The sequence below is a fragment of the Myotis daubentonii genome, chromosome 2, assembly GCF_963259705.1.
Source record: "Myotis daubentonii chromosome 2, mMyoDau2.1, whole genome shotgun sequence".
NCBI lineage: Eukaryota > Metazoa > Chordata > Mammalia > Chiroptera > Vespertilionidae > Myotis > Myotis daubentonii.
Genome location: NC_081841.1, coordinates 29,710,610 through 29,720,086, shown reverse-complemented (window position 1 = coordinate 29,720,086; position 9,477 = coordinate 29,710,610).

Here is a 9,477-nt window from a genome sequence, read left to right as displayed (position 1 = left end):
TCTCTTCTTTTTCATTCACATTGGTTAAAAATTCCTTTAAAAATTATTAAATTTGTCCTTTAACTAAAGTACTTTTTTTTCTCTTAATTCACTTGCAAACCATGTCCACTCCTTTATGTTAAAACTATCTCATCAGTTGTGAGTACAAAAATGAATATCTATATTTAGGAATATAGATATTCTAAATCATTTTTGACAACCTATATCTTTAATAAGAACTATGGATACTAAACCATAAGGAACATATAGTTAGCTATTTTGGTAAAATTACTTTAAGAGATTGATTCTGTACTGCTTCTTTAGACATAAATTTTCTCAGTGCTTCTTTTAGATATCATTATTGTAAACATAAAGGAATTAATCATAATTTCTTAGTGAGAAAACATTTGACTTCCTGGAAATGAAATTTCTATATCTGCAAATGGGGATAGTATCACTTGCTATACATACTTGACAGAATTATTTTGAGAGCCAAGAAAGATTTAAGAATGTAAATTATTTTAAAATACAAATGTATTCAGAGCTCGTATCTGTTACTTCAAAAATCTCAAACACAAACAAGTATGAGGAAACTGTTGTTGTTTTTTAATGGAAAGATCACTACTAATATGAATCTTTTTTGAAATTATTAACTGTGATGTTGGGTACATTTAAACTCCCAGAGTCAGTTTTTATATTTGAAGAGTTAGATTAATATCTAATAATTATCTGCATAGTCTCTGCACTGTGTTTGGTGAGTAAGATTCTCATTAAGTCTTAGTTTATTCAAATCCCTTGTAATAAAAAAGATAGGCCAAAATATATGAAATAAATTTCATGTAGTAAAGTCGAGTCAGTGTATTTATATTTGATATCCATTAATTATATCTCTTTGTTATGTAAATAAAATCAAACAAGCTTTCTAGCTTCAGTTTCTCAGGAGCTTCCTAGGCATAGTAGGTTAAAATGCTAGACGAAAGTTAGATGCTTAGAGCAGCAATTATTTGAATTACAAGGAAATAAAATCAATAACAAGTGGTAGAGGCAATTTCCAAACATGGGAGAAGGGGTTAGCATTCTTCAAGTTGAATTCTTTATATGCCTGGGTTTCCATGGATGTTCCTAAATGCTGTTACATGGGGAGAGGGAAGCCATATGACAGAACCTTGGGACCTCCAGTTGGCTTCCATTTAAGTCGTTTGTTTTCATTCATTTGATAGATAGAGAAAAGTTTCCTGTTGGGTTTTCTCCCCTCTACCACTTCCCATAGTGACTCCTCCCCCAAAACACACACACATACACACACACACACACACAAAACACAACACAACAACACACAAACAAACAACAGCAAAAAACCTTTGAAAAATTTTGTTGTAAAAAAAGGCATTTTTTTGGCACCTGTTATGTCACATTGAAGTAGCTGATTCTAATAATAATGATGTTCTGTCATTAAGAAAAGTTTAAACTATATTCACGTAATTCTATATCAGAATGCAACCAAGTATTAGTGATAAACTCTAAAATGGCCCCCAGATCATTCCATGGTCTAGTTTCCCTTCCAAATACAACCAGCCCAACCCTGTTTAGCTTCTGAGATCAGATGCAAAGAACCTATCAAAGTTGCCTTATCTGGCAAAAGGGACAATGCAAATGTGATTAACTTAAGGATCTTGAAAAGGAAATTTACCCTGGATCTTTGGGGTAGGTCCAATGTAATCATAGGGGCTTTATATGAAGAACACAGAAAGGTCAGGAAGAAGTGGCAATAGAAGCAGAAAGCAGAATGATGTACTTTGAACATGAAAAAAGATACCACAAGCCAGAGAGTTCAGGGAACTAATAGAAACTGGGAAGGACAAGAAAATGGATTCTCCCCTCAATTCTCAAAGGAACCAGCCCTGTGGTCACACTGACTTTAGTACAGGTGATTTCAGACTTATGAATTTCAGAACTGCAAGAGAACAAATTTATGTTGTTTAATCCACTGAGTATTTGGTAATTTGTTACAATAGCTTTAGGAAACTAATATACTGTATAAGACATTTGACTATTTGTGATTATGATAGCAGTATGAATCTCATCATTACAGCACCTTGTGACAACATTTTCTGTGCAAGTTCTTATGATGTTTCTCTAAGTCAGTCATACATTTATTTATAAACAAAATGCATATAATATATTAGTTGCTGTTTTAGATTTTACAGATAAACAAATTATTTTTCCACAGCCCCAGATCTCTAGAGTCTAGGAGTCTGGATGAAGGGACAGATATTTAAGAAGTTATGGTAATGTGTTGAATCTTTGTGATATTGTTATTTATAATAAGAAATACATATTTGGTCTATGTCCCTATACCCTAACACAGAATTTATAAGGCTTGTAGGAACCCTGTGTTAGGGTATAATTCCTGACTAATAAGAACACTAGGAGCATATTTTACTCTAATAAGGCAACTCTAGAGGGATTCCTAGATGGCTCTAGGTGAGAGCTAGTCACCAGTTAGATAAGTCATGATTAAAAGCTTGGGAATTTTTAGCTACTTCTCACCCCCTACAGTTCTATGAAGAAGGGAGAAGGGCTAAAAATTGAGTTAATGATCCTTCATGCCTACGTGATGAAGTCTCCATAAAAATCCCAATGGTATGGACTCAGATAGCTTCAAGGACAGTGACCACATTCTATGTGCTGGGTGGGTAACACACCCCAACTTCATGGGAACAGAATATCACAAGAAGGGAGGCTAGGGACCCTTCAAGACCTCACTCCACATATCTCTTCATCTGGCTATTCATCTGTATCCTTTATCAGATCCTTTAATAAACTGATAAATATAAGTGGTTCTCTGAGGTCTGTGAGCTGCTTTAGCAAATAAATTTAACCTGAGGAGGGTGTCATGGAAAACTCCAAGGTTTAGTCAATTGGTTAGAAGTGACAGGTGACAACCTGGACTTGAGCTGGGTATCTGAAGTGGGGTGTAAGAAGTCGCATGGGACTGAGTCCTTAACCTGTGGGATCTAATGCTACCTCCAGGTAGATAGGAACAGAATTGAGTTAAGTTGCAAGAACGCCCAGCTGGTGTCATAAAGATTTGCTTGATCTGGGGAAAAAGAAAACCCAATACATTTGGTGTCAAAAGTATTATGAGTGTGTTAACATGGAGAAAGTAAAAGAGAAACATAGGAGAAGGAAGAATTATAGCATTTTATAACATGATCCTATAAAAATCTACACTAATAAAAGAGAAACATGCAAATTGGTGTCACTCTGCTACACCCACCAGCCAATCAGAGCGACTATGCAAATTAACCCAACAAAGATGGTGGTTAATTTGCATACACAGGCACAGAGTGAAGACTGAAGACTGAAGAGGCTTGGCTTCTCCACTGCAGCCGTAGTGGAGAATCCCAGCCTCGCTGCAGCCGGACCAAAGGCCTGGGTCCCGGGTGCCAGAAGAAAACCAGTGCCAGCAGCCAGGGAAGGAAGGCCTATTGTGCGAATCTTCGTGCAACAGGCTTCAAGTTGAATGCATAAAGGAACATTGTGATCATCTAAAAGAGAACCTAACCTTGTCTGGGAAAAGCTAGAAAGGCTTCATGGAAGAGATGATGCTTGAGTTGTTATAAAGAATCAGAAGAAACTTTCCAAGGTTATTAAGTGTGAATAGGAAATTCTTGACAGAAAAACAGCAAATATAAAATATGGCAATATGAAAAGATTTTAGCCTATCCAATCAACCACAAAAACAAGTGGAATTTGGAGAAAAGAGAGTGATCTCAAACAGGATGGTAAGTACATTAATATAAGGCTGATGAAGGCATGCAATGAAATGCTACCCATCTATTATTATTCACAAGTAATTTAAAAATAAAGAAATCATACTGCCATTAAGTTATAAATGAAGGTAGGTGGAATGGTTAATCTATTGTATAAAAGAAGGAAAACAATATTTTAAAAACTATGCATTGTATTTATGAGTACCAATGTTTCTTCCAGTTAGATGCTTCTATAATTCTGTTAAATTTAAGCAAACTTTATTCTAATTTCCCAAGCTGATAGAAATAAAGCTTTTGAATAGATTTTAGAAAATATTCATGTTTGCTAGGAAGGTTGAATTCCTTTCATTTTTAAAAGAACTTTTATTAGTATTTTTTTTTTTTTTTTTTGCACAGCATGAAAAAAAACCGAAAAAATTCAAATATTTGTATGTCACTGTGCATACAAACATCTGGGTGCTTAAAAAGATTATTATTTGTTGTTCTTTATTTGCTTTGTTTTGTTTGTTTTACATTGCTTTTCATTAGGATGTTCCAGGATTATGCAGCTGCAGTCAAGGTCTTTATTTATTTTGTTCTATTCAGGATAACCTCTTACTTTAGCAGGGGTAGTTTCACAATCCTCACTCCTTTCACCACTCTTTTAGTGAAGTATGAATGTCTATTGTTTGCCACTGCTGTTACTCCTCTGATGTGAAGGCCACCTGTCATTGAAAAGAGTTAGCATGCTCCAGTGAGGCACATACGCCATTTTAAAATATATTCTAAGATTTATTTAATAGGTTTGACCTTTCCAGAAATTGTCCTTATCCATCATTATAGTACATGATCAATCATTTCATACTTTGCCATCTATAAAACAAGCATTAACAATAGGGAAGAGAGGGTACATTCTATTTTTCTCTAGAGATTTATATCAAAACAATTTGGACAGCTCTGCTAATTAAGGATGAGAAACTAAACAATGTGGACCAATATGACCACTCTTAAAGGGTCAAGGTCTTAACTGAACTTTCTCTGAATCTGTATTTTACTTTAGATTTCAGGGACATAGAGAATGGGCCCAGTAATTTTTCTTGGGCTTATTTCTGTGTGATTGGTCTACTTAAATAAATATGCCTCGAATTCTGAGTTCCTTATTTATTTTCTGAATGTTTTGGTTAGTTTAAAATTCAGATAACATTTATTATTTTTCAAATATATTAAACAGTTACAGAAATGGTTAATGCATCACACTTTATGATCAGATGCTGCCAAAATTTAACTGTTTCATGGTTGGCTTTATTATTCTGATTCTCATAGCAGTCTCACTCCAAATAATGGATAGAATCTGAAGGTGGTTTACTTAGTGAGTCTTCATCGATGTGAGAGAAACACATCTAATGGTTCCCTCCTGCATGAGCCCCAACTAGGCCCAGGGCCCGGGAAGGAGCCTGCAACCAAGGTACGCGCCCTTGATGGGAATCGAACCCAGGACCCTTTGGTCTACAGGCAGAGGCTCTATTCACTGAGCCAAACTGGCTAGGGTACAATCTTCCATTTAACGATAAGCATAACCTACATATGATCATAGAGCATATAGCTCAAAAGCATGCCGGGAGCTGGTCCATGCTTGCTGTTTCAAGGGACCTGGCATATATGGCATACTGTTCTTAATATGTTTGCTCACCTTCTTGGCACTATGTGTTTTAACCAAGGTCTCCTCTCTGAGAAAGGTTGTTTCCCCAGGTAGGGATTTTCCCCTGAAGTTAGGGAGGGAATAAAACCTCTTAACTAAGTGCCAGGCGGGTAATTAATCCCTTTAACTATGAACAATCATGCTTAAGCTACATAATCTTTACTCCCTGGAATGGAGATAAGAAACGCCCTAACCTTTGGAATAGAGATTGATAGGATTGGAATCAACTGGTATAAATACAGATGTAACAAGACAGAACTTAGAAGACAGAACCAAGAGAGACAGAACCTAGGCACAGAACCTACACAGAACGTTTTCTAGAGACAGAAGAACTTCGCTGGAGAGAACATGGCAAAAGATCCTGGACAGAAACTGGCCTCAGAACCTAGAGACAGAACCTAGCGAGAGAACATGGCAAAAGATCCTGGACTGAACCTGACTACAGAAATTGGCAAGAGAACCTGACTAGAACCTGGTGACTGAACCTGGCTAGAGAACCTGCAGAACCTGGCTGGAGAACCTAGCAAGAGAACATGGACACAGAACCTGGCTGGAGATCCTAACCAGAACTTCGCTGGAGATCCAGACCAAACTTCACTGGAGATCCAGACCAGAACTTGGCTGGAGATCCTGGCTAGAGATCCTGGCTAGGCTGCTGATCAACTGAACGCTGCCTCCGTGTCATTCCTTCTTCGCCGACTCTGTCCACACCTTTGGGGACCCCTGGACCCGCTGGGGCTGGGCCCCAACAAAAGCAGAAGAGATCCCACTCGCTCTACTGAGCCTCTAGTAATGAAGCTTTTTAATCCTACCATGTTTTACATAACATTTCCTAAGGTAGTAGCATTATTTATAACGCTTTTATCGTATTTTCTAAATTAAATATTCATTTCTATCTTCACTGGTATAAATCAATAGGGCTAAAGATTTTTAATATCCAGTAAAGGTAATAATGATTTTGATGGTTGATTGCTATCTAGATTATCTCTATAATATGCTGAAATCTTTTGAGGAAAAGAAAAAGCGAAAACCAGAACAAAAACTTATTCAGATGTTTTCCCTATGTGATAACAAATATCTGAAAACATCTGGATGACTAGATCTTTCACTTTTCATAAAGATGAGAAATCAAGCTGTAATTGGACATGCCAATCTACCTATCATTGAATGAATTCTGAAATACATTTACTAGATAGTAAAACATCCTAAATGATTTTGTAGTCATTTAGTTATACAGAAAGTCATTATCTTTGGTCCAAAGTGATTTGTTGGAAGTTTTTGCCACTTTTAAAATAATTAATTAGAAAATTTTTCTTATATCTTCATATTTATTTCTACACAAATTAAATGTGATGATTCAGCTTTAATTAAAAAATGTACACTAAAGTCAGAGAAATAATTAAGAACAAAAACAAAGATTGTGATTGATGCTAAAATAATGAAACAGCTATAAAATGCAAGATATCCCATAGAGATACACTTGAATCCATACCAATCACAAGCTTTTCCTTCTATATTTTGGTTATGTGAAAACAAAATTCTTCACTTTGGTAGTTTTTCATTGGAATCACATTAAAGTAGTATACTATTAAGAACATTTGTTTTTGATATGATATCTGTTATAGTTTTAAGATGATTTTGTGCACTTGAAATTTAGTCAGGAAATACTGTTGCTCAAATAAGGTCAAATTACTAACTTGATATCTAGCATTTAGTGGGTTACTTTCCTAAAATTGAACTCAGTTTTTCTTTTATCTAGGCCTTTTTGTACTACAGCTGATTAGACCATTTAGAAGAGGATATTCATATTACAAAGAAATATTGGCCTTTATTTAATTAAAATGAAAATGCAATTCAGTATTGAATACATGTGTCCAATGAACAGAAATACTATTTATTATTATTATTATTAATATTATTATTATTATTATTATTATTACGAGAGGCCTGGTGCACAAAAATTTGTGCACTCGGGGGGGTCTCTCAGCCCGGCCTGTGCCCGCTTGCAGTCTAGGATCCTGCGGGGAATGTCCACCTGCTGGCTTAGGCCCACTCCCTAGGGATTGGGCCTAAGCTGGCAGCCAGACATCCCTCCGGCAGCTCAGGAGCCCTCGGGGGATGTCCACTTGCCAGTGGGGAGCAGACCTAAGCTGCAGTCGGACATCCTTAGCACTGCTGAGGGGACGGGAGAGGCTCCCACCACCACCGCTTTACTGGCAGCCATCAGCCTGGCTTGTGGCTGAGCAGAGCTCCCCCTGTGGGAGCTCACTGACCACCAGGGGATAGCTCCTGCATTGAGTGTCTGTCCCCTGGTGGTCAGTGTGTGTCATAGTGACCAGTTATTCCCAGTCCTTCTGCTGTTGGGGTCAATTTGCATATTACCCTTTTATTATATAGGATTGCTGGATTGGAATAGAAAAGGCCAATAGAAAAAAACATAGGTTCCACTCATACTGCCTCAATGAGTATAGACAATTGCCCTTTTGTCAAACCAAGTGTAAACACCAGATAGGTGTGATGAATAACTATAAATTGATGATTTTAAGTCAAGATTTATAATATGAGGAAAAGGAGAAATAATTGTCTTAGCTTCCTGAACTTAAAACCTCTTTGAATGTTATTTTTTAAATATTTTTTTTATTGATTCAGAGAAGAAGGGAGAAGGAGAGAGAGAGATAGAAACATCCATGAGAGAGAATCATTGATTGGCTGCCTCCTGCATGCCCCCTGCTGGGGATTGAGCCCGCAACCAAGCATATGCTCTTGACCAGAATCGAACCAGGGACCCTTCGGTCCGCAGGCTGATGCTTTATCCACTGAGCCAAACTGGCTAGGGTGAACGTTATTTTTATTTAATCGGTTTTAAAAGCCACAAGTGAAGATTTCAGAGAACCAACTCTATATATTTGTAAATTGTTAATACTAATCTTAAATCCATCAAAAATACTTTTCACTTATTTTATTGGTTTGTTTTAGTGCTCTCTAGCCCCAGTGATATTGCTAATTTAGCTATGAATGATGAGCTGTATGCCTGGTAAATGGACAGATATTTCAGCTTACTACAATACGGTGGTAAAAGCACCCCTGAAGGTAAGCACGCTGAGTAATATTTGAGAAGCCTCACAACTCACCCAAACTAGCACTAACTAGAATTCCCAAAGGGACAAAAGTCTGTAGGATAAAAATTTATGTAGATAGAAAAAAATAAACAGATTTTTAGATTATATTAGGGGTCAAAGAGTCAGATAGTAAAAGATAAGCTATCACTTACCCAAACTAGCCAAGTGAACCAGAAACAGAAGCAACATCTAGTAAAAATCAAATTTAATTAATATTAGATAAATTTTAATTGGCTCATAATAGGTGATTGTGGGAACCATCCAGGTCCCCAGATAGTCAAGGCCAGTGGGAGCACCAAGGCCTTGTTATCAATACACCAGAATGACCAAAGGCCACTCTAGGCATTCAAGGACTCAGAGCATGGGAATCCTAATCAGGCCCAGATACCATGAGCGGGTGCAAGGACACACGGTACACTGTGCCCTTCAGTAGCCAATATAATTGATGTAACTATTGGCATGAAGCCTTCTTTGTCTAAATGGTATAAAAATAGTTTACTGACCAGCTAGCTGGCTGGAATAGGCTGGAGTCGCTGAGGATGGAGTGAGAAATCTGCTAGAAAGAGCAGCTGGGCAGGAGAGACAGGAGAAGCTGCTGAGCCAGAGAGCTCAGGTACCGGGGTCCAACCCCAGCAGGTCCAGGGGTCCCCAAAGGTGTGGACGGAGTCGGTGAAGAAGGAATGACACAGAGACAGCGTTCAGTTGATCAGCAGCCTAGCCAGGATCTCCAGCCAAGTCCTGGTCTGGATCTCCAGAGAGGTTCTGCTGTTTATTGTCTTGTTACATCCATATTTATACCAGTTGATTTTAATCCTGTCAATTTCTATTACAAAGGCTAGGGCATTTCTTATCTCCATTCCAGGGAGTAAAGATTATGTAGCTTAAGCATGATTGTTTGTAGTGATTAACTACCCGCCTGGCACTT